Source organism: Lissotriton vulgaris, chromosome 5 (assembly GCF_964263255.1).
Source record: "Lissotriton vulgaris chromosome 5, aLisVul1.2, whole genome shotgun sequence".
Classification (NCBI taxonomy): domain Eukaryota; kingdom Metazoa; phylum Chordata; class Amphibia; order Caudata; family Salamandridae; genus Lissotriton; species Lissotriton vulgaris.
In genome coordinates, this window is record NC_141693.1 from 1,296,326,230 (window position 1) to 1,296,352,991 (window position 26,762).

The following is a 26,762-nucleotide window of genomic DNA, read 5'->3' on the forward strand; positions in this document are numbered from 1 at the left end:
CTACTTTATGCACTGGTGGCGGAGCCACTAGCGTGCGCGATGCGGGAATATCACTCCTATGAAGCCATCAACTACCCTACTTACAAGATTGGCATTTCCACGTACGCGGATGACACTCTGCTGTACATCAGAGACCCGGCCAATAACTTGTCATCGGTCTTGAGGGAAGTGGTGAGGTTTGGCGCGCTCTCGGGACTTAAGGTCAACTGGCCTAAATCAGTGGCCTTCCCGCTGACCCCTATCACCGAGCCTTTCGAGATGGATTACCCGCTCCAATGGTCCACGGAACCGGTGAGGTATTTAGGCATCATGCTCCACACGGATTCAGAAGTGATGCTCAGGGAGAACTACGGGGTAGCCTACAGTAAACTTGTAGACGACGTGGAGATTTGGATTAAGCTCCCCCTGTCGCTGATGGGCAGAATAGCCATGATGAAAATGGTAATCCTCCCGAGATTTCTATTTCTCTTCAATAACCTCCCGTTGGTCCTCTCGAAGGCTTTCTTTGCGACCATTAACAAGCTACTGGTGAGGCTAGCGTGGGCCGGTAAACAACCTAGAGTACAATGGAAGGTGCTACAATAACCGTACGAGCAGGGAGGTCTGGCTGCCCCAGACCTGGAGCGATACTACAGGATTGCACAGGCCTCCCATCTCCACACCTGGATACATGGTGACACGGCCATCCCGCATGTGATCCTGGAGCGACTGTTCGCGGATCCCACCCCACTTCCGGCAACCATATGCGGACCCAGGGACCGCAGAGTGGGAGTGCTGGACTCCCTCCTGTCCACTAACCACGCTTGGCACTCTATTTTGCAGCGCCAAGACAAAGTCCTGATGTATGCGCCCAACATGCCGATACAATGGGCGCTTTGGCTCCCAACATTGGCGGAGCCTGGTGTGTACAAGGCCCTCAACGACTTAGGCGCACGCACCATGGGTGACCTCTTTCTGCAAGGGAAGGTGAAGACGTGGGATCAACTCGCGCACGGAGTGGAGTGTGCCACAGCGCTTCAACGCTTTCAGTATCATAGAGTGAGGAGCGCGCTGCTGGATCTCTTGGGCCCCGACCTGGAGGAACCCCCAGAAGTCCCGGAACTGGTATACACCATAGACACCGAGAACCCGAAGAAACTGATTTCTAGGCTGTATAGGATAGGCCATGAGCACACGGCACTGCACTACACCAGGGCGAGATTAGCATGGCAGACTGACCTAGGGACTCCAATCGATGACGGCATGTGGGGGTACTGCTGCGCGGCCTCCAGGCGCATTTCCCTGAACGGGCGGCACCGCTTGATTCACTTTAAATTCTTACAGCGGGTGTATCACACGCCTGAACGGTTGCACAGATACGGCCTACGGGACACGCCACGCTGTGAGAGATGTCATGCGCCAGTGGCGGACTTCCTACATTTAGCCTGGTGGTGCCCAGGAGTACAGAGGTACTGGGCTTGCGTATTCGCAGAACTCAGTAGTATAGTGGAACAGGACTTGGCCCTTAGCCCAGCCCTCGCACTGATGGGATATACAAAGCAGATTCCTGTCGCGGCGAGAAAGCTGGTGAGCATGGGCATGCTCCTTGCGAAAAGGGTGGTGGCACTGTGCTGGATGAGGGGTCCCCTCCCTACACTGAAGAGATGGTCTAGTGACATGAAATACTGCAACACCCAGGCAGACGCATACAGTGAGCTCCTCCCGCCCAGAAGCCGCCCCAAGAACTTCTGGGGGCTGTACCAGACCTACCTAACCTCCAGAACAGACGGGGATGCCTCCACGGAGGGGGAGGGGGACGACCAAGATAACGACCTACACATGGAGCCCGGATAGGACGGCACACTGCACTATGGCATATCACTAGGTGGGAGAGGCCATCACACCGCTGCATATGTGAGTCACCAGGAGCCTCCTGCAGGGATACTGGGGACTGGAGAGTGGCACGGGCCATAATGCCCCACCGGGTCGCACACTACCACACACGAGAAGCACACACACGGGACCAGTTGGGGGGGGGGGGGTGCAGGGGATAGGGCTTTGGTTGGGAGAAAATGATAAAAATGTACAATGTTGTTTGTATACACGCAAGCACACCGCAACGCAGACAGGAATAGTGGACGGGGGTTGCCCTGCTTGATCCGTATTGCTACCGAGACCTTAACTTTGATCTATTGGTCCTTCTGCTTGTTACATGTAAATGTCATGATTGTGGCGTGGCAGTCCGCTGCCGGCCCGTGATGGGTTGTAGGCGAAGGACTCCTCGTACATTGTAATGTGCTGCTATTCTTGCATAATAAACAAATTAAATAAAAAAAAAAAAAAAGAAAACAACAATCCTTCACCTTTCGCGGTCATTCTGTTGCTCTGTATCAGGACTTATCCGCTATCACCCTTCAGAAACGTAAAAGCATTTAAGATAGCGACCGATTTTTTGAGAGAGCACGAAACGCCCTATGCCTGGGGCCACCCCTTCCGCCTTATTTTTAAGTGGAATGGCACGATGCACCAACTACGATCGCTGCAGGAGACATGCGAGGTTCTGGGGATCACCGCGGAAGAGGAAGATACAGCTATGCCAAGCCAGAGACGAGGCCTTAGAGACGGCTGGCAGAGAGTGTCGAGGAGACGGGCCCCTGCTACACCCCTAACCAGACTCACCCACCATTAGAGCCAGCATGGCAAACGCTGTTTCTGAAGTGGCCAGAGACACGGCTTCCAATGGTGATGTCGCGTTGACGGCATAGAAACACTCCGGGGGAAGAACATCACAGCCTTACTGATATTGCAGGTTTGGGGCTCCGGGAGGTGGGGGGCCGTGGGGAGGAGTATGTGGCCGGACGTCTACTCAGGTAATTCACCACAGACTTGTCCACTTGGGACATGACTGGGACTAAAGGTTGTTTGAGTTTCAGGGGGGTGCGAGAAGGGAAGAAGGGACAGGGTTGGAAGAAACTGGTTGTGTGTGTGAAGGGGTTGTTGAGGGAAGGGTGGGGGAGGGGGAGGGAGGACAGGGAAGGGAAGTTCAGGGGCAGTTCGGGGGGAGTTGGGGGGGAAGAGTGGGGATCATCCAGTGCTTTTGATGCATCTACTCTGGCCTGACAGAGCTCCTGCACACTACATTTCTCAGTGCCGCCTCACCGGGGCTTTGACTCAGTGCTTGCGCTACATTTTTCCCTACACCAATGGCAGCCCTTAAGGTCGTCACCCTTAATGTGAAGGGGTTGAATAACCCAGTCAAGAGGAGGGCGGTTCTGTCCCTGCTAGAAAACACACAGGCAGATATCTGTCTCCTGCAAGAGACCCACTTACTGGTCCGTGATTGCCATAGGATGCGATCTCACAAATTCCCAACACAGTTTTTCTCCTCCAACACTACCAAGACAGCCGGGGTAGCAATCCTAGTGTCCCGAACATTTAAAGGGGAGGTTTTACATAAATTTGCAGAACAAAAAGGGAGACTCCTAGTGTATAGAGTTAAGTCCGGAAGTCTGGTGTTTACCATTGGGTCGATATACAGCCCCAACGAACATCAAGAGCAATTTTTCAACTCGGCCTTAGTAGATATTACAGCCACCTCAGATAGGCACATTATCATAGGAGGAGACCTGAACATGGTCTTCGACTCGTCTTTAGACAGATCAACACAGAGGTACCCGCAGACGGGAGAGATTTCACAGATGGGCAAATCCCAATTGGAGGACCTGGATCTCCACGACCTCTGGCGCCGTCTCCATCCCACCGACAGAGACTACTCCTATTACTCGCATGCGCATAAGACCTATGCGAGATTGGACCATCTCTTGGTCACAGGGCCAGTCTGTGACCTAGACATAGCCTCCGAAATGGGGGTTCTCTCCTTATCTGACCACGCGCCTGTCGCAGGCACATTTTGCTTACCGCCGGTGTCCCCCTCGCGCGGAGTTTGGCGCCTCAGGGATACTCTATTGCATAAAAAAAGTAGTGAAGCACATTACGGACTCGGTCCGCGATTATCAGACACACAATGATAATACCCACACTTCCTTAGCGACGCAGTGGGCAGCATTGAAGGCGGTGCTCAGAGGGCAATTTATAGCAATATCGTCAGCAGAAAACAGGGAGCGGCAACACAAACAAGACGAACTCACGCACAAAGTACGTGAGCTGGAACAGGTACACCAGCGTACGGGAGCCCCTAGAATCTGGAGGCAGCTCAAGGCAGCGAGGAAACTCCTGTCGGCCTTGGATACGGATAGGGCGGAGTATGCAGCGTTACGTTTGAAACACGCGTATTACACGGGGGGAGACAGATGCGGACGGCTTCTGGTGAACAAACTCTGAGTAGCGCATCAACGGCAGTTGGTGAAGGAGCTCTCGGTCTCCGACGGAGCGACATTCACGGAGGACAGCCAGATAGCGGATGGTTTCCGTCAATACTATGCAGAACTATACACCGGTGAACCCCCGTTGGCACATACGGAGGCAGATTATCAGGACTCGGTCGCCCTCCCTTCCCTCACTCCGGAACAAGGGAGTACCTGGAAAGGGACATTCAGGTTGAGGAAGTGATTACTGCCATCTCTAAACTTAGACATGGAAAGGCTCCAGGCCCCGACGGCTATACGTCACTCTTCTATAAAACGTTCTGCTCCACGTTGGCACCTATCCTCACCCGGCTCTTCAACTCATTCTCCGCTCCTGGAGCTATCCCACCTGATCTACTCCAGGCAACCGTGTCGGTCATCCCCAAACCAGGGAAGGACCGGACTCACTACAGCTCATACAGACTGATCTCTCTCCTGAACATTGATCTCAAGCTGTACACTGGGATCCTTGCGGCTCGGCTGGCACTTCACCTGCTGGGACTGGTGGACCCGGACCAGGCAGGATTTGTACCCGGGAGGCAGACGGTAGACAATACCAAAAGAGTGGTTCACATCCTAGAGAAGGCCTCCCGGATTCCCGGAGAGCGAATGCTGTTAGCCGTGGACGCGGAGAAAGCGTTCGACCGGGTACATTGGCCTTATTTAGAGCGGGTCCTGGCGAAGGTGGGAATAGGGGAGAAATTCCGCACCCTAGTCTTCAATTGCTACCGGTTTCCATCTGTGGTGGTACGGGTGAATGGCTGCAGCTCCCAGAGGTTTGCGATAGAGAGGGGCACCAGGCAGGGGTGCCCACTATCCCCGCTGCTTTTCGCTCTATATATGGAGCCCCTTGCCCAACGGATACGCCAGAACCCGAACGCGAAGGGAGTGAGGATGGGGAGGTATACCCACACAATTAGCCTCTACGCGGCCGACATTATACTGACACTAGCTGAACCAGGGAGGGCACTCCCAGCATGTATCGCAGAGCTGGAGGCTTTCTCGACGGTCGCGGGATTCAAAATGAACATGGGGAAGTCGGCGGCCCTCGATGTGTCATTGTCCGCTGCCACGCGAACCGAACTCCAGAACCTCTTCCCCATGCACTGGTCATGGGACCTGGTGCCTTATCTGGGCATCTTATTGGCACCTACCCTGCCCGCTATGGTAACCGCCAATTATGCAGCTTTGGGAAGAAAATTAAGGAGGAACTGGGACGCTATCTTGGCTCAGCAGGATAGCCGCGGTTAAGATGACGATCCTACCACAGGTTCTGTATTTGTTGCGGGCTCTGCCGCTCCAACCCCCCAAAGGGTGGATCCAACAGACTCAAGCGGACCTTGCACGTTTCATCTGGCAGGGCCGCAGGCCTAGGCTGAAGAGGGCTTTATCCACGCTAGCCCCTGAAGCAGGGGGTCTGGGTATACCGGATTTACGCAAGTATTTCCAGGCGGCACAACTGCGATATCTTGTGGAGTGGAGCAGATGGGAGTCGGATAAACACTGGCTGTTCCAAGATCAGGCAGTAGCGGGCCGGCCTCTACAAGAGGTGCCCTTTTTGCGCAGGGTGTACCGTCCTCCCAATCTGTATGCGTCTTTCATCACGCGAGTCCCGATGAAGATATGGGATGCCACTAATATCATGCATGGTCTCACCACGTTCCCCTCGCCGTTCAATCCATTGGTTGAGAACCCGGATTTCAACCCCGGGATGGAACAGGGGGCCTTCACACGATGGCGGACTGCGGGGTGCAGGACGCTGTTCCATATATATACTCCAGATGGCGTTATCCCATTTCAGGATCTCAGGCGAGAGTATCAACTTCCTGAAACGGAGAGAATGCGTTACTTACAAGTGCGCCACTGGGCGCTGCAGCCGCGTGAATCAGCGGATAGGAGGCTTCTACCCTATGAGAAGTGGCTTGTGACACGCACCTCAGATGCGAAATTAATCTCTGACCTCTACAAATTTTTGCAGCTTCCTTCCTCTCATCCTTATAACCCGGGCAGGGAACGTTGGGAACGAGAATTAGGGAGGACACTGAGTCACACAGAATGGGACCAGATTTCATACCGAGCACGCCACTCCGCATACCACACGGGACTTACTGAAACGTTCACTAAGGTAACCACTTACTGGTACTACACACCAGAAAGATTGCATGAAATGAATCGCAACATTGAGGACACATGCTGGCGGGCTTGTGGACAGATAGGCACACTTACGCATGTGCTGTGGGATTGCCCTCTGCTGTGCCCCTACTGGAAAGAGGTCTTGGACGAGATTGACACACACTTTGGCATCGAGCTGCCACGCTTCTCTGCGTATGTACTGTTGGGCTTACCCAACCGGTTGATGTACCCCCTAAAATCCCGTAGAGGCAGGCAGATTGCAATATTTTTATTTTTATTTATAAAGTTTTGTATAGCGCGGACAAGACCCGTGGGTATCAGAGCGCTTCACATGTAGGATAAGTTACAAACATTATGGAGGCAATTGTATCAACAGACATACATGAGTGTAAGGTCTAAGGCGGTAAGCTGTAAAGGGGATTATAGGTAATAGTTCTTCAGCCTATCCAATTAGTATTAGGAGGTGAATGAGGTAGGGTTGTATAGCATAACAGTGCAAATATCGTGTATAAATAGCATTAAGGAGTAAAAAGTGTTGCCATGTAACCGGTATCCTAGGCAATAAAACAAAGTGAGGTAGAGGGTATATCGTATTGTCTGAGAGTTACAGATATCGGATCCCCTTGATTTAAGGTAGTAGTAACGTGTGTGGCCAATGTATAAACATGAAATCAATCAGTTAACAGATAATTAATCTTCAAGAAGTTCCAGTCGAGGCCGTCTCTCTTAGGTGCGGATATTCTCATCAGTACTCAATACTCTTTCCTAAGAGAGGTGTTTGCTCATCAAGTGGTTCTTCAGTTCGCGTTTGAATGATATCAAGTTTTTAATCTTCCTGATGTTCGGAGGTAAAGAATTCCAGACTCTGGGGGCGGCTCCTGAGAACGCTCGGTTGTAGGTCTTTTTCTTACGGAAAAAGGCTGGCCTCAGTAGCAGTTCTTTAGCGCTTCTCGTTGGTCTGTTGCTTCCCGATAGCTTAATTTTCTTGGCAAGGTATCTCGACATGTTGAAGTGAACTGCTCTGTGGGTAATACAAGCAATCTTCATTTGAATTCTGGCTTCATAGGGTAGCCAGTTTAGTGTCTTCAGGTGAGGAGATATGTGGTCGAATTTCCTCGATCCCGTGATCAGTCTTGCCGCTGCATTGAGACAGGCTTTTAGCGGAGCTATGGATGTTTTGTTAGCACTGGGCTCAGCGGTTCAAAACATCCTTATACACTGGCGCACCACCACACTCCCCTCCATTATGGGCTGGCTGCATAGATTATGGCATGTTCTGGGCATGGAGAAGTTGTCGCTCACAGTGGCGGGAGAGGTGGAGCAATTTAACGACTTGTGGCAACCGTTTCACTCACTACTGGTTACAGAATTTAAAGAACTCACATGTCCACGATACCTCCGACTTTTGAGATTAACATCACCTGCTGATTCAGCTGATCGATGAGTCTTAGATTAGAACTGGCTGAGAGGGGAAGGTGGTGTGGGAGGGCGAATTTAGCACTGGACGGGGAGGGGATGAGAGGGGATTGAAGGGGTGGGAGTGAGGGGGAGAGTTGAGAAGGGGGGTTGTTTATTTTAATGTTATTGTTGCTGCATACGCACCAAGCAGTGAGCCCGGATGGGCATTTAGTTCGATGAGACTTTACGCGCCGAATGCGCTCCTACATGGTTGTGTCATAGCACTGATTCCTTGCGACAACTGTTTTCTAATTTTGTAAATGTCAATATAATGCTTTAAACCTAAAATGCTAATAAACATATTTGGAACTAAAAAAAAAAGTACTAATAGCATACTGTTATTTGTAAGATTTGTGTATGGGTCAGGTCTTGCACAAGTGATGAGCTTAGCAGCGGCCAGAGGGCTGCAAGAATGTGCTTACTCCAAAGTATGAGGCGTGTTAGATGGCCGGACTGCGCCGCTCTGAGCAGTCCAGTTTCGGGTTTGAGATCTAGAGTGAAAGTTTACTGTTTTTAAGGCCTGTCCGGTGCTTTCTTCCTGTAACAGCTCATTGCAACAGGTCGAGAGCCGAGTGTGATGGTGCCCTTTTTGACGGACACAGCCACGGGACACCGTGTACCTTGGGCCGGACGAAGGGGGCAGGGGGCACTATGTGATGGACACATCCTCCCCGCCCCTCACCCCAGTCTTTACCACCCACCCTCTGAGGCATGCCGAGCGGTATGTGGCCCCTCGTGCCAGCCAACTCTGAGCAGAGCAAGGCGACACCGTGGAAATAAACCGGCTCTCTCCGCTTTACAGACGGGCTCGAACCAGTCACCCTGAGCCCCGGGGAGTCTCCTGCCTGGCTAGTGAACTCTCTGAACCCGACAGAGCCCCCCAGCCTCCTGGAAGTACTTTAACTTGACTTCCTGGAATTACTCGCTGAAATTGAAATAAATCATGTGCGCGAGAAAGAAATGTGTTTCCGTTTTCTGTTGAAGCTAATCTAACACCTGCACACATGCATTTTGGGGCAGCTGTCCCTTTCCCAACGAAGTCAGTTTCCCACGCTCTAACGTTGTAACGATGGGGTACATTCCTGCAAGTATAACAGCTACAGTTTGATTCGATATTATACAATTAAACTTAGCTTTTGAGGAAAGATATTGACAAAACACACATAACTTTCCATTGCCTTTGATGTTATGTGATTTATGTTATATGGTATCTCATGTCGTTTTGCAGGTTGTGATTCATGTTGCTTATAGTATTGTGCTGTATTTCAATACACACATGCTCCAATGCCATCTTTACGGTGCATCATTCAACCTAATTGCATTCACATCACGTCTCAGAGTTTCTTTTGCCTCTGCGACTTTATCGGTGACCCGTGGCACTGTTAATAGGAGTGACCAACACTCTGGAACACTAGAAAACAGATATCTACGTTTTATTGCTCAAAAAATTAATACAATACCGTTAAAAATAAAGTACACAATCAAAACTAGCTACAATAAATAATGTCACGTCGAAGGCTAAATGTCTAACTTACCCCTGGTTTATTATTGAAAGCATAACTGTTTAGTGTTGGCATAGTTTCTGAAGTGTGATCCATCAGTTAGAGGGCGGGGAGACCGATTGCGGCTGGACAAGAAAAGGAGCAGATGTGTTTCAGCAGCTCTTTTACATTATGCTGTGTTGGCTGTATATTTAGTGCAAAAAGAGCAACTGATGGACAGAATGCTGCACAATGTCAAACATTCTCCCCAATACAGACATCTGGGCCTCAATCCATTTTGTTTGTGTTCCCCGTCCCTTTCCAGTTCAGAGCCAGCCATATGCAAATCAGTCTTGACCCTGTTCCCCATTCGAACAGTCCAGCCTGAACTGCCAGGACAAGACTGATTTGCGCGTGGTTGGGTTCAAACTGGGGTGGCATGGTGAGCAAAAGAACAATGGATTAAACCCAGATCCTTGTGACTGAGGGTGAATGTTTGCATTGTTCAGCATTCCGTCAATCATTTGTTCCTTTTGCTTCTGTCACCTTAAGTGGGAAGGGTATGCCCAGGCGTGGATCCTGTGCTCACTGTGTCACTGTAAGTAAGTAGTAAGTAATTTTTATTCTTTCAGGTTAATTAAAACCATTACAAAAATACATTGATAGCTCATACCTTTGGATAAAAGATTGTAAGAAAGATATATTATTTTTAAAACAAGAGAACTTTGATAAAAACAGTTTGGTGCAGGTGTGAGGTCCAAGTGTGGTGTCTTGACCAATATTCAACTAATCCGGTCTGGTGCCGTCTTCCAGGTTTTTTAGTTTCAGTTCCAGACATTTCAGGAATTTGACCAACTTCCCATTTAATGGGGGAAGGCCTGGGTAGAAACAAGCAAGAACCGCTCGTCTACGTGTGCGGATTTTTAGTTCATTGAAGGCAGTTTTTAACAGGGCTACTCTTTCCTCTTTCAGCCTTGGGCAGGTGCATAGTAGATGTTCGAAGTCTTCACACTCTGCCCCGCACAGCCTGCATTTTGTCCCCCAGTCCCTTCTCAGCCATGGTTGCAGATGCGGAATACAGGGTAGAATTCCTAGCCTATGTTTTAAGAAGGCTTCTTTTGATTTCCTGCCGTACCCCAGTCCAAAGTATGCTTGTAACCCAGGCGATTTGTATGTGGACAAAGTCATCCATGCGTGTCGCCTTTGTGAAAAGGTCGCTTTATCTTCCAAGTGCGATTGACTTTTTATGCTCTTGTTTACGACACGCTTGAATTGCACATGCGGTAGCGGAGTTTCCCATAGTTCTTTTAGACCTGTGACAGTCAGGGATTCCTCTAGAAAAGTTTTCGCCGGCAGTTGAAGAGAGCTGCTTAGGTCTAGCCATAGCAGATGGTTCAGTGAATTTTCTGGCGAGTTCTGCCAGCACTTTATGTATGAACCTCTTCTTGCAAGCTTTTGGGAGGTTAGTCCAAACTCTACCCGGATCTGGGCTTGTGAGGTGTACGTTGGCAGATTAAAGAGAAGTCGGTATGCCTTTGCAATGGTTGTGTCCAGCAGTTTCTCATCTATGCCTTTTAGAGCCTTACTGCCGTATGCAATTGATGACTCTAGCTTAACTTGTGCCACACGAAGCAGTGGGAGAAGAGTGGGACCATTCAGATTGGACTTTAGTTGTTTAAGCGTAGTAGCTATCAGCATCCCTTTCCTCTTGATTGCCTCTAGTTGGTTCGAGAAGCGACCTCCTTTATCGAACAATATTCCAAGGTATTTGTACTCTGAACAATTTGCGACAACCTTTGTTCCAAGGATCCAAGTGTGCAGCTTTTTGTTCCCATTTATAGACCGAACTTTGGTCTTGTCAATATTTATTTCTAACAGGTCCGCTTCGGCATATCCATGCAGTGCATTAATGAGATTTTGGAGACCTACTTTAGTGTGGCTGACCAGGACCACGTCTTCTGTGTAGGATAAGCTAGGCAGCGCTTTGCCCCCCAAGCGTGGAACATGCGCGTTACAGGTTTCTAGGGCAGGTGGTAAGTCGGCTGTAAATAGGTTGAAAAGGGTCGGTGCTAAGACGCACCCTTGCTTTAGGCCGTTGGTGGTCGGAATGCGCCTGGAAAGGTGTGTGCCGTTGCTGAGCTTTACCTGGACCCAAGTGTTGGTGTGCAGTTTGATCAGAAGGTTCAATAGGGGATCGGGGATCCCCCAGGAGGCCAATTTTCTCCAGAGGTAGCCCCGGTTGACGTTATCAAACGCCGCCTTGAAGCCGACAAAGCAAAGGTGGAGAGTCTGTTTAGTCACCCTTGCTTTGTCGATAAGTTGCGAAATTGCCAGCAAGTTTGTCTTTGTTCCCGTTTCTCTGCTGAAACCAGTTTGGCTCGGCGGAATTATAATATGATGTGTTGCCCATTCGCACAGGTGGGTCAGTAGGAGCCCCGCAAAGTATTTAGCCTCGATGTCCAGGAGTGCTATCAGCCGATAATTTTTTGGCAGCATTCTATCCCCCGCCTTGTAAATTGGTGAAATAATTGAGCCCCTCCATGAGGCAGGAAGAATCCTGGATCGGCTCACAGACGTGAAAAGAGGGGTCAGCGTTTCTGCCCAGTATTCTGGCTCAAGTTTGAACAGGGCCGGAGGAATCCCGTTTGGTCCTGCTGCACCATCCTTCCTTCCCTTCGCAATGAGTTTAAGCAGAACCGCGGAGATTTCAGATTTGGATTCTAGCCAAGTTGTTATTGTTTGTAGCGGTTGGCCCTCTGGGGCTTCCTGGGGCTTACTTGTAGTGACGACCTGCTGGTAAAAATGCGAGTCTAAGAAGGATTCCCAAGAAGATTTGGTAATGTTGGACGTTATTCCACAGTTTTTTGGATTTATGATTTTGTTTATTGTAGACCAAAACTGGGCGCTGTTATTACCCTTTAAGTCGTAATGTAGTTTTGCCCAGAGGTCGTCATCATTGGATCTTTTGACTGACCATTTCAGTTTTTTTAGGTCCGACCGATCCTTCTGAAGTTTTGCAAGAAGGACCCTGTCCCCCGGGCTTTTTCTCAGCATTCTTAACAGTCTGTGTCACTGGATTCAAGCTAGCCTGGCTGCTGAGGGGTGATGCCCCGAAACTAGTCCCAGGATGCTTGTTTCCTGTCCTGGGAGGACCTGGCTTGTTCGGGCTGGACTGTTCCCATGAGGCACAGGGTCAAGACTGATTTGCATATGGCTGGGTTCAAACTGGGGTGCTGTGGTGAGCAAAATAACAATGGATTAAACCCAGATCCTTGTGACTGGGGGTGAATGTTTGCATTGTTCAGCATTCCGAACAACTCCGTCCATCTGTTCCTTTTGCATTTGTGACCCTAAGTGGGAAGGGTATGCCCAGATGTGGGTCCCATGCTCACTGCTACACTGGATTCAAGCTAGCCTGGGTGATGCCCAGAAACCAGTCCCAGGATGCCTGTTTCCGGTCCAGGGAGGACCTGGCTTGGCAGTTCGGGCTGGACTGTTCGCATGAGGCACAGGTTCAAGACTGACTTTCTTATTGCTCGGTTCAAACTTGGGTGCCGTGGTGAGCAAAAGAACGATGGATTAAATCCTTGTCACTGGGGGTGAATGTTTGCATTGTACAGCATTCCATCCATCTTTGTGTTCCTTTTGCTTTTGTCACTGTAAGTGGGAAGGGTATACCCAGAAGTGTGTCTCGTGCTCACTGTGCCACTGGATTCAAGCTAGCCTGGCTGATGAGAGAGATGCCCCGAAACCAGTCCCAGGATGCCTGCTTCCATTCCAGAGAGGACCTGGCTTGGCAGTTTGGGCTGGACTGTTCCCATGAGGCACAGAGTCAAGACTAATTTGCATATGGCTGGGTTGGCGTGGTGAGCAATTGCATCGTTCAGCATTCTGTCCATCATTTGTTCCTTTTGAGGCTGTATATTTAAAGCACACGCTCAGTATTTTCTTCATACTTAAGTAGTAACAAAATGCCAAGGAGAAATTAAAACCGAACTAAATATCCATTAAAGTAACCAAAAACACAAGCACAAACTCACCTCAAAGGAAACGGTAAGAAACTGAAGAGAGGGGGAAAGAAGGCTAGACCCAGTAAGTGCGGTCTAAAAAGAGTTAAATCAGTTAAATCCAGATTTTAAATTTCAGCAGCATTTTAGAAGACCTTTCTCATCTATCAGCAGCAAAAGGAGATTATTCCAAATAGTGACAGTAGCAACTAAGAAATATTATAGCCAAAAATTGTGGTATGGATTTTGGGTATGGCTCACCACCTCTATATCTGAGGAGGGGAGGTTATGCACAAGTTGATTCCACTTGAGGTTGAGAACTGGAACATTTTAAGAGCCATGATGTACAGCCCTATGCGTTATGATCCTAACCTTGAAAATACCTCTTCCTGTCAGCCAGTGAACAACAGCTCTGGTAATAGGGACAACATGGCTACATACCGTTGCCCCCAAAATCCTGCTTTGTTTTTTATCTGTCGATTCCTGGCCCAGAGCTTTGTAGGAGCTCCCAGATTAGATTCGATAACAGATGACTACGGGGATGTAAAAGGAAGATACAAAGTAAGGACTCATTTTTCAGACACCTATATCTAAAAAGCGTAGCTGCTTGAGACTGCAATGCTTGGGATTTCCAATCACTGTTTAGATAGGGCCCTAAGTTTCAAACATGCTTTGCAGGGCGAGGGCTAATATGGGTCCTTAAGAAGGGAGCGCCCATGGTCAAGGTCCAGCCTTAGGAGTTCAGATTTGTAAGACTATGTTTTTGTAAGAAGAATGTTGGTTTTATAATTATCTCTGCCTTATTGAACTTGTCCCCTTGTGAGGTGCTGAAGATCATTTTGAGATCATCTGCATGAATGTAAAAACACCAGAAGTACCAGCTTTGTAAAGGGACTTAGGAGGCAGAATGGAAATATTCCAGAACCTCTGGCTGGTCTCTCTACTAAAATGGCGACGTTTATACCAGTATTGTGTAAGTAGTCCAAGTCCCTGACTTGAAGGAGAGACTGGAATCACAAATTCCATGTTTTGAGACCTAACAAAAACAAACAGAAGTTGGGGGCGCAGAACTATATGATATTCTTTGCCTCATCAAGTTATCATTTTTCATGGTCATGCTGCCATTTAACATCCAAAAGAGATGCAGTGACTCAGCATAGTGAATACATCAATATGGTGAACTTTATACCCAGTGTATTCACTTGTACTCATTGATGCATTGTCTGCATATGCACCGTATAACCGACATCTAGTGTGCTTAACATGCACTGCATTCAAATATTGCTTGCCGTAGCGTAATCTCCTACCAATACCAATAGTCAGTCTTCTTTCAGGCTTTCTCTTTTAGCCTGAGCTTGAGTATGTAGTTCCAGGGAGTCAAATAACAACTGGGGTGCCCATTCTTCAAGTCTGGAAGAGTCGTTCTTCCATTTACATAACTAACTGCCTCTAGACAAGCACATGCAGACACAGCATACCGCCCATGCCAAATGATTCGCATAAAGTGACATGGTAATTTATGTCTCCTTTATACCTTACAATTTTCTGACAAATCAAGAATTGCGAGGAGTTGTGGCTGTCAAGTGTTAACCTTTAGCTATTAAAGTTGGAAAATGTAACAGAGGTTACATTGCAAGACATAAAATGATTGATAGATATTGCACTGTGGGCCATTTAATATACAAAACCATGTTGTTTGGTGCTTCTTCTTTAAACAACTCAATAATTCACTTATCATCCCAGTGCAAGGCCAAAAGAGGTTTGACTTTAAAACAAACTTAGAAATGTGTCATATTGAGTGTTTTGGGAAATGATTCACAACTTTGGAAAGTTTGTCAAACAATCAATCAAACAGGATTTGTAAAGTGCGGCTAATCACCCATGAGTGTCTCCTGGTGTTGTGAACCCAGCGCTGGGGGCAGGGGGCAGAGGGGTTCTGTTGAACAGCCAGGTCTTGAGTCCTTTCCTGAAATCCAGGAGTGAGGATGAGATTCAGAGGTGAAAGGAGTGGTCGTTCTCGGACTTGGGAGCGAGGTAGGAGAGGAAGTGAACTCCACTGTTGCTTCAGCAGATCAGGGGGTGTGAGCGAGGAGGAGGGAGGGTGGGTTGGCAGAAGTTCAAGCGGTAGCTGATGTATGCTGGTCCTAGGTTGTGCAGAGATTTGTAAGATTGGATCATAAACTTGAATTGACATCTCTTCTGAATGGGCAGCCAGTGAATCTTCCTGAGGTGGGGTGATGTGGGTTTGTCCTGTAAGGTCTTGGATGAGTCTGACAGCTGAATTCTGTATTGTCAGCAGTCTTTTCAGGAGGTGTGCTGTGATTCCTGAGTGGAGAGCATTGCCATAGTCCACCTGGCTGGTGACTAGGGCTTGATTGACAGTTATTCTCGTTTTCACAGGGAGCCATTTGAAAATCTTGCAGAGCATGCAAAGGGTGAGGAAGCAGGCGAATGAGACTGCATTGATCTGGTTTTTCATGGTGAGCTTGTTGTCCAGGAGGATACCTAGGTTGTGGGAATGTTCTGTCAGAGTGGGTGAGGGTCCAAGTTCAGATGCCTATCAGGAGTCGTTCCATTACGAGATATTGTTCTAAAAGGTCTGCACTCCTGTCTTGTCTGTGTTGAGATTTAGGCAGCTGTCTTTCATCCAGTCGGTGAAACTTGTCATGCATCTGCAGAAGTTTGCTATGGTGGTGGATGGTTCTTCTAATAGCGCGAGGATGCGCTGGTTGTCGATGGCATAGGATATGATGTTTTGTTCATGGATTTTAAAGATGTTGTCCAATGGGATCAAGTAGACGTTGAACAGTGTAGGGAGGAGGGGCAAGCCTTGAGGGACGCTGCAGATGATGTTCTTGGCTTCTGAGGTGAGCTAGGCGGACTCTCTGTTTTCATCCGGTGAGGAAGCAGGTGATCCAAGCTGTGTGTTTCCTTGGATTCCAGTGTGGTAGAGTTTCTTGATGAGGGTGTGGTGGGATACAGTGTCATTCAAGGCTGAGAGGTCGTGGAGGATCAGGGTCATTGCTTCTCCCCGGTCCAGGATGGCTCTGATGTCGTCAGTTGCAGTGATCAGGGCAGTGTCAGTGCTGTAGTTGGTGCAGAATCTGGATTGGGAGGTGTACAGAAGACAGTTGTTTTCCAGGTGTTTCGTAAGTTGGTGGTTGATGGCCTTTAGAGGACCTTGGCTGGAAAGGGGAGCAGAGAGTTAAGATGGTAGTTCTTGAGGTCACTGGTGTCGGCCGGGGGGACATGAAGGGGCCTGACTTGAAAAGGGGTTTCTTAAGAAGAGGCTTGACCTCTTCATGATTCCATTCTTTGAAGAAGCTGGCCATGGAAATAGATGTGTTGAAGATGGTGGTGAACTTATTACTGATTATTTTGCTCCCAAGGTTGAAGATGTGGTGGGGACAGGGGTCTGAGGGTGCTCCCGAGTGGATGGAGTTGAGGATGACAGTGGTGTCTTAAGTGCTGAGCTAGTGTCAGGTGGCGAGCCAGTAGGTGGTATGAGGAGTAGTGGTAGCAAAGCGGTTGAGAGGTTCAGCGGCGGTGGGTTGGGGTTCAAAGTTTTTGTAGATGGTGGCGAGGTCGTTGAGGGTGTTTGCAGCAGTGTGTTGGTGTTCAAAGTTTTTGTAGATGGTGGTGATGAGTTAGTGACATTTTTTTTCTTTCAAGTAAAAGGTTTGGGTGATGAGAGCATAGCACATCAGTTCGTGGGATTTGGCCCATCTTCATTGCCCATCCAAGCTATAAAAATATAATGTCTGTTGTATCATCCTTAAAACAGATGAAATATACAGATGGTAGAATGTTTACTCGATAGTTGGCTTAACCTGGCTGAGTTATTATTCAGTAAAGAGTACTGAAAAAATAACAACAATAGAATAGTTTGGAATAAGTGGGTGAGGGAATTCGGCCTTAGAAATAATTGTTGTTTGTTTTCGATGTGGAGTGTACCTTTGCTTTCTCGAATACGTTTTCTCCATGTAAAATGTTTCAAGTTATAGGCATATGTCTTTTCTATGTGGAATGTTGCCTTCTAGACTGAATGTTTTTTTCAATGGGAAACTTTCATTTATATATTTTCTACTGTTATGTCCTATCGAGAAACACTCCTTTTTTATTCTGAACCTTTAAATAGGAAAGCAATGCATAAATGCATAATTTTGAGTTGCCTTATTCCCTCCTGTTTATCTCATGTTGTGAGGGCTGTAAGTTGTGTCCCATTGAGAGTTTTCAGGCCTGTATGGGACTGCAAAGACGATGTCAGCTGCAGCCTGGGAGACAAATTCCTGTCTGAGAGCTGAGTCACTGACACCCTGTCACACTCCTCTGTCCATAACAGCTTCTGCCTCTGAGAAACAGGTGCCATGGCCCTGCCCTCCTCAAGCTCTCTCAAGCCTCGGGTATCTTTAAAGTGACCTGCAATGACGGTCCCCAGCAACTTCTGTTAGGTATGTGTGGAGTGACGAGATAGCATTCCTTTTTAGAAACACCCGCATGTGCCTAGACACGTATTCAGAGGACCATGGGCCTCGGCAAAGTACATGCCGCTATGGATCGATAGTTCATCGCCTGCCATAGCATCAGTGACCAAAAGTCACTCTTATGTATTAAAGTCAGTATGCAACAAGTGAATGTTCTGAGTGAGTTTTGATCAACAGACTCTTAAGCATTACTTGCCTCTTCATATGTATATTCTCCAGATTTCCCTAATTCCATTACTGGTTCATTGCCTTTGCTGGTGATCCCTTGAGGGTGAATAATTTGTACATATTTTGGTTTTTCTAAAGTGCAATATGCCTTTGTAGAGGCCCCTCATATCCAGTGCTTAACTTGTAATTAAAAAATAAGTTCCGGGTCCCTGGTCAGGAGGCCACTGCAGTTTGCACCACTCATTGCCCCTGCTGTGCTTCCAATGATAGTAACAACCCAACTGCTAACCATCCCTCTCCTCCTACAAGTGTGAGATTTTGGATACTTCAGGCCCCACACTATAAGAATGGCTTGGGAGACAGGTAATTGTCATTTTTAATGTATATTGAATTAATAATTGGCTGTTGTTGTGGTCACTTCTAAATTAGCCAGACAGCACCACCATGTGGCAGACTAAACGAGGACCGGTGGGGACAATTGAGGTCCATATTCAGAGAGGTACAACTCCCCCGTTGGAGCAGAGGTGCGTCGCCCCACTTGAAATTCCCCCAAAACCTCAGAGATGAAAAATAAAATGGCCTTTTATTACCATTTTATTTTTCTACCCTGTCACAAACAGAGTGTCATGACGAGGGTGGGGCCGCAGCTGAGTGACAGCAGCAGGGAGGAGGGTGGGCTGTCAATGCACTGTTTTACAGTGTGCATGTCTTTTTGGCCGGACGTCTTGTGCTGGCCAGCCCCACATACACACCTTAACCCCTTGCATGTGTTGGACGGCCCCGGCCATCTGACACCGCAGTGGTCGTGTGTGTCGGATGGCCGGGAGCCGTCCGATCTGGGCAAGCGTGGAATTTTGCCACACCGCGGCAAAATTCCGGCCGCGCCCAAGGGGTTAAACATCTCTAATATAGCTGTCTTAAAACGGTTGGGTTTGAGCAAGTACAAACCCAAGAGCGCTAAGAAGCACTGCGTGAGGCTGCTCCTCCTAATCAGGGTGCTTCTCTCGTGCTACATGAGAGCAGTGCCAGGATTGATCAAGGGAGTTGCTGCTTTCAGTTACTCTGGAAAAAAAGAGGATGTCGCGTTCGGTAACTTTTACTTGGTGGATTTTATTTTGCGTACACCCCCACATAAATGCCACCCACCACTATATTTACAAGGTCATGAAAAGCCATGAGGGTGGCTTTATCTGGCCTTGTAAATTTGGACAGGCACACTGTGCTGCCGGCGGGTCAAACATAGTGAAGCAGCGGCGGCCCAATGGGCTTATAAATAAGCCCCAGGGTCTTTCTTCCCACCTGCTATAAGAGTTAGGGCAATTAGAGGGCACGGCCATGTCTGAACATAACCATCTCCTCAGATAACCTGTAATCTGGAAGGGTAACATGTTTCAGTTTAGAGGTTGGATATGGCTTATTGTACATTATAGAGACATTGGTAATCAGCAGGTAGATTCTGATTTGATCACAAGAATTTCATATTAACTGTCTATTTTTTGTAGAGTGCATGCACACGAATTTTGCTATTGAAAAATAAATTTTCGCTTCAGTAGTTTAGTCCACGAGCAAGTGCAATCCTTCAAGTTTACTCTTCGGCATTTTGGCACTGATGTACTTGGTTTCCTTCACAGTGTTGTTGTTTTGTTGAAGCTAGATTTTTTCTCTTTAAACCCCAGAAATTAAACGTATGCACAGTTGAACAAACGTGATGCTTAGAATATGAGCGTGTAATTTGTTTTAAATTGCACAATTGCAAGTTTTTACCACAGAAATCAAAATGCAACTAAAACTGTTTCCACTTCAGGAGTTGGGAAAAGAGACCCCAGCTGTAACCACTGTGACATTTCTAAAAGTAAGAGTGTTCTTGAAGTCACAAGAAGTATTCCAATCTTAGATTACAGGGTTTCGTTTTCTTTGGGGAATCCTTATTATACCTTTATTTTCAGACATTCAGTTATTCTATCCTGTGACCCATAGGAATAGACGTTTTGGTCCAATGCACCTTGAAAACACTCTTATTCCAAGTCTGCTTCAGATCATATCTCTTCTAGTACTTTCAATTAGAAGGTGCCCTTCATCTTTGTGGCTGGTGGGAAAAAGATTAATTTTTATACTGTGCAGGAAACCGTCTTTACTACGTGGGCATTACAAAGAAATGCCTTTACCGCGCATCGATTACCATGCAATGCTTTTACTGCGCAATGCCTGTACTATACTTTGCCAAGCTATTGCCATGCATGCCTTTACAATGCAAGATACGTTTATATAAGGTAGGTGTGTGTGTGTGTGTGTATAAATATATATATTTATTTATTTCAATTTAGGGCTGGATAAGGGTATTGAGTGGTAAGGGTGTTTTTAAGGTTTAGGGCTGGGCAAAGGTATTTTGTTGTAAAGCTGCTTTAAAGGTTTAGCTGTAGGTAAGGGTATTGGGCGTTAAGGAAGTTTTTAGGTTTTAATGGCGGGAAAGGATATTGGACGCTAAAGGTGTTTTTAGGGTTTGGGGTGGGTAGGAGTAGAGAGTGGTAATTGTGTTTTTGGGGTTTAGGGGTGGGTAAGGGCCTTAGGCGATAAAGGTGTTTTTAGGGTTTAGGGGTATAGTGTAGTAAGGTTGTTTTTAGGGGTGGGTAAAGGTATCGGGTGGTAAGGGTGTTTTTAGGGTTTAGGGGTTTGTAGCAGTATAGGGTGGTAAGGGTGTTTTTAAGGGTTAGGGGTGGGTAGGCTTAGGTTGGTAAGGGTGTTTTTAGGGTATAGGATGTTAGGGTATTATTAAGGTTTAGGGGTTTGGTGGTATTTTCCCAATTAATTTATATATATATATATATATCTATATCCCATACAAGAACACACACATAATTAGAAGCGTGCAACAGGCTACACCAACGTTGCTTAATAAATCCTTTTATTTTCAGGCAAACTTTCCCCAGAATTCCCAAGTATTTTAACCTACTGCCTCCTTAAATGAATCGTGTTGGCAATTGGTTCTTTTTCAATGTTTTTGCCGCGTTTTATAAAGCTAACAAACCCGCCCCAGGAACATTTGCATTTGATGAAGACTCTTGAGTAGAAACGCGTTATGCATGTCCCTTTGCCTCAAAATAAAAGGATTTATTAAGCAACATTGGTGTGGCCTGTCGAATGCTACTAATTATGTGCGTGTTCTCTTATGGAATTTGTTTCAGTGTCTGAAGCATTGGTGATGGGCCCCGACCTGAGAGGCTGAAGGCTCTCTACACGTCAGGAGCCTTCTGCAATATATATATATATATATATATATATATATATATATATATATATATATATATATATATATTCCAATCACAAAGCCGCTCCTGCTGCAGCGTGGTGACCCGTAGACAAGTGGCGTACACTCCGGCGGAGCCGCCGGAAATTAATGTTCAAACAACAATCCAAAGCTTAGCCAGAAGTATATTGCAACCTTGGTTTATTCACACCTGTGAATAAACCAAGGTTGCAATATACTTCTGGCTAAGCTTTTGATTCCTGAGAGCGTACTGCACTGGATTGTTGTTTGAACATATATATATATATATATATATATATATATATATATATTCACTGAAAGAAGCAGAGGTTACAGGGACAACGTTATAGTTCGGAAATACAATAAACAAAACCTTAACAATTCACTAAAAAACAAAGGTTACAGGGACGTTATAGTTAGATTCACTCCCAAGGGCCGACCTTATTCTTAAGGGGGAGGAGCGCATGCAGCCCCCCTCCCCGGCCTAATATTGGCCCCAAGGACCCCATAAGCCGGCCATGGCCAAAATCTAAAAAGGGATGGGCACGCAATTCCCCTCCATGGGCTGATTTTGGCCCCGGGACTCCATCCCCTACGGTTTGGCTAACAATGGTTGGTGCTCTGGAGCCCACCCACGGCACCCACTGCCTCTTTGTTGGGGGCCACAGAGGAGGCCCAATACCCCTGCGGCCCCAGCCAGATCCCTGCCTCCAGCTGGAGCCAGCATTGCTCCCAAATGCCTGGTACCACAAAAAATGCTGCACCCTGCATGCAAAATCAAATTTTTCATCTATTTACCTTCCCGCTTGACAGCGGGCAGGGAAACAGATGAAAAGTATGTACCCAGTGGGCGGGAGCAGACTTACTGTTTGCTCTCACTTGGTGGGCGCTTTAAATTTCTCCCACCAAGCAAGAGGAAACAGGGGTTTCGCTGCCCACACTAGTGAGGGCAGAGCAACCACTGTGTTCCGGGGGTGGCCACCACGGGGCATAGCTGAGCCTTGCCATGCAGGATGGGGTCCCCAGGGCCATTATTGGCTCAAAGAGGGGGGCTGCGTGGACCCCCTTCCTTTTAAAAATATAAGACCGTGCCCTCTGGGTGGTGGTCCCCAAGGCCAAAAACGACCCAAACAGCCCCCAAACAGCCCCTCCACTGTTTTTATAATTGGCCTAGCCCCAGGGCATTGGTGGCCCCAAGGGCCGAATACAGCCCCCCTCCCTCTTAATTCATCCAGCCGGGCCGGGGGGGGGGCGGGGGGGAGGGGGAAGATATATCACAGCTCCTCAATCCTCCTAGGTCCGTATGAAGGAAGACAGCACTCACGGGAGAAATTCAAACTGCGTTTATTTTCACAAAAAGACAGAAGCGTTTCGGAGATAACTCCTTCCTCCTCTGTCTTTTGGTGAAATAAACGCCGTTTGAATTTCCCCTGCGAGGGCTGTCTTTCTTCATATGGACCTGGGAGGATTGAGGAGCTGTAATATTAACGCGCCGTACAGCACCCGCCTGAGGAGTGACTTGTGTTTTGGTGCAAGCGGAGCAATATATATATATATATATATATATATATATATATATATATATATATATATATATATATATATATATATATATATATATATATATATATATATATATATATATATATATATATATATATATATGAATCACAAATGCCCTTAAGCTTTTCCAGGACACACTCGTGTTTAGCCAGCCATCCGGCCTGTATGGATACTACTCCCCGCTTCCTCTCAGGTAAGCTGTGGTGCCTGACGCGTTTCGGGGCCAGCTGCCCCTTAATCATAGGCGGCTCGATAAGTGCACTTCAAAGGCTCGATTTTATTAGTGACATGTGCAAGCATGCTCATCATTGGTTCATGGTTCGTTTTTGAAATCATGTTGCATGCTGGGAATTGTATTTTCCATTCGAGTCTTGGGGTCACTTACTGGTTTGGAGCAGTCATTCAAATCCCTAAGTGGGATACCTTTGAGTTGTGGAGATACAATTTGATCCGGCTTCACACACTTTAGCAGACGAGTATAGTTCGGTCCGCAGCCCCTCCTCTCAGTTTCCCGCTGCCGGTGACAGGAGACGGTGCATCCTGACGCGGTAAGAGCACTTATCGAGCCGCCTATGATTAAGGGGCAGCTGGCCCCGAAACGCGTCAGGCACCACAGCTTACCTGAGAGGAAGCGGGGAGTAGTATCCATACAGGCCGGATGGCTGGCTAAACACGAGTGTGTCCTGGAAAAGCTTAAGGGCATTTGTGATTCATTTTTGCAGCGCGGAGCTCTTACCGCGTCAGGATGCACCGTCTCCTGTCACCGGCAGCGGGAAACTGAGAGGAGGGGCTGCGGACCGAACTATACTCGTCTGCTAAAGTGTGTGAAGCCGGATCAAATTGTATCTCCACAACTCAAAGGTATCCCACTTAGGGATTTGAATGACTGCTCCAAACCAGTAAGTGACCCCAAGACTCGAATGGAAAATACAATTCCCAGCATGCAACATGATTTCAAAAACGAACCATGAACCAATGATGAGCATGCTTGCACATGTCACTAATAAAATCGAGCCTTTGAAGTGCACTTATCGAGCCGCCTATGATTAAGGGGCAGCTGGCCCCGAAACGCGTCAGGCACCACAGCTTACCTGAGAGGAAGCGGGGAGTAGTATCCATACAGGCCGGATGGCTGGCTAAACACGAGTGTGTCCTGGAAAAGCTTAAGGGCATTTGTGATTCATATATATATATATATATAGGTTTCACCTACCTTGAATATACTTACCTTGTGTAGTCAAGGCTTGTGTTATAAAGGCAATGCGTGGTAAGGGCATTGTGTGGTAAATACATGCATGGTAAATGCATGCGTTTTTGTGTCATACAATGCTACCCATGGGATATCACAATAGTTGAGCTCTTTCAGTACAAAACTTTTTATTTCAGAACATCAATAAAATATTACATTAAAAGACTATCACTTCCAACATTTTTGTAGTAAGTATAACAAAAGTTTAATTTCTTTAATTGCTTATAATACACGTATTGCAGCTTTGTAGCACTTTAAATAGCACCTGTGATTATTACCCAACCCAGGTGGCACATAAATTATTTACTTCCAACGGACAAAAGGCTAAGCAAGACCTGTCCTGTTTCAAGCCTGTGATCTGTAGATTGGCAACTGATTTCTGCAGCAGTCAGATTTGATGTGCTCAGTAACTGGGTAGTCAGAACAGGCTTATAGAAACAAAAATCTTCTTCAATCAGCACGCACGCCATACCTAACATTACCGCCATGTTAAGGGTAAGGTTACCCACTATTCCTGGAGCTTTCCCAAGTCATCCAGCCCAATACAAGCGGATTAAGCTACAGTTCATGTTACACGTGTAGCCCCAGTTGAATGCTCCATATTTAAATGTTCTTGGTGGGGCAGCAGGCACGCGCTATTTAGAGATCTCTGAAGTTCACCAGGAGGTGCAGCCACTTCAGTTCTACCGAGAAGTCGCTATAGGTAGGAGGTCTGTGTGCGAATTAAGTAAAAATCGGATGGATGGGCTACTGATGACTCTTATGTGTTCCTTGTCTGTCTTCTCTGTAACGCTAGAGACCCATGCAGGCCACTTCCTACACTGTCTCAGACTCTTCAGATAGCGACAAAGCCCAAGGATACTGCACGTGAAAAGGTTTAGAGAAAACAGCCTTATGGCTGCTGCGCGGGGGACATGAACCTCCTAAAAAAGAGAAACGTCACCTCTTTCTAGAAACAGAACTTCAATCCCTCACACATTCATAGACTGATTAAATATAATTATGTAATTTTGCACGTAAATGCTATGAAGTAACTGCACGATGAGGTTTAGTACTTTACAAAACTCAAATAAATACATAAATATACGGACGGTTTTTCTGTCATTTCATCTTATTGTATGCTTTTTTGTGGGCTGACCTCTACATGCGTATATGTAGGTCAATCCAGCTGTGCGTCTTTGCCTCTCACTCTAGGTATCTGTCTGGTATTTCTCTTTCTTTCATGCTGCCAACTATCTACTTACACTTATTTCTGTAGCCTTCATTTATTTTGCTCCATATTTTTCATCTCATTTTTGTCTGTGAACTTCTGCATTCATATATTTGCCTCACTTTTATTCTGTACGGCTCTATCTTCGACTCTTTCGCATGATAGTTTTATCAAGCTGTCCCAATCTCTTTAAAATTCTGTTTCTCCACCTCTCCTTTACTGTCTCACCCTCTTATCACTATGACTATAGCTAAATCGAAGTACATTTTTAAATATGTTGTGACATCGTGTGCTTAGAACTGAGCAACACTCTCCCCACCCCCAATTGTGCACCAAATCTCATATTTGACCCATAAAACACCTTTGCATTGACGGGTTAAGGTGGGGAGGGATTCGTCGTATTAGCCCTCTCAAAATAGCCTCAGAGACCAGATTTGGCATGTAACCTTCACCAGAAGTCACTATTGCTAGCTCCATAATAAATATCACAACTGCTGTACATCTATCTATCTAATCTATCTATCTATCTATCTATCTATCTATCTATCTATCTATCTATCTATCTATCTATCTATCTATTTATCTATCTATCTATCACATCATTTTAGGTCAATATAGCTCTCCATCGCCCTCCCTCTATATTTTGCTCTTTCTGCACCTCTCTAACTCTCTTTCTGTCCCTTTGACACTTTCTTCCTGTTAGTCAGTCTTTCGGCCAGTATCTGCTGGCCTGTCTCTCTTAAATCTCTTTTTACCTATGTTGCTTGAACAGATTTAACACTAATGTTCAGCTATATCTAGTTTTCCCTCAGCTGCCCCTTCCATGCGTCTGCACTGTCACATTGAACACGTGTGACCGCGCATAGTACTCACCCGTGGGATCCCTTTAGGTTTGTGTTGGTTTCAGGGGCAATCCTTGATATCAATTCTCTGCAGCTGGTGTGACGTTCCCCCGGTGCCTGAGTTGTGCCGTCCTTCAGAGAAGTCCAATCCAGTGTGAGTGGAGAGAGCATGTCACTCGACTTTCAGGGAGTGACTGGCAGGAGCCGACCACTCACAGCTGTAGACGACCGTGGGACGGGTGACGGGCAGGAATGAGGGAGGGGGGTGTTAGAGTGATCCTGGATCGTACCCAGGAAGGGGGGGGGGGACACAGAAAAGGGAGGGCATGTGTGTTTCCATATGTGGAGGGGGATGGCAGCTGTTGGCAGAGGAAGAGTGGGAATAATATTATTGTTACAGCACACTCTACAGGGCATATTTATGAGCTAAGTGTCAGCGAAAGGGCAGAAATGTGCTGTATTTAAAAGAATACAGCGCATTCCTGCCTGTTCCCCTGCGCTGGCGCCGTCTTGGCTGCCTAGCACCAATGCAGACACCCTTGCACCATGGTGCAAGGGG

General features: G+C 47.1%; 1 protein-coding gene across 1 annotated transcript in view; it reads right to left on the bottom strand.

Moving 5' to 3' along the window:
* Positions 1–26,409, bottom strand: part of IP6K3 (inositol hexakisphosphate kinase 3) — a 109,191-nt gene extending 82,782 nt beyond the window's left edge. Inside the window, exon 1 of the mRNA XM_086923191.1 lies at positions 26,235–26,409. The gene's annotated coding sequence lies outside the window, so the exon portion shown is untranslated. The remainder of the gene's footprint in view (positions 1–26,234) is intronic.
* Between the last annotated feature and the right edge of the window lie 353 nt (positions 26,410–26,762).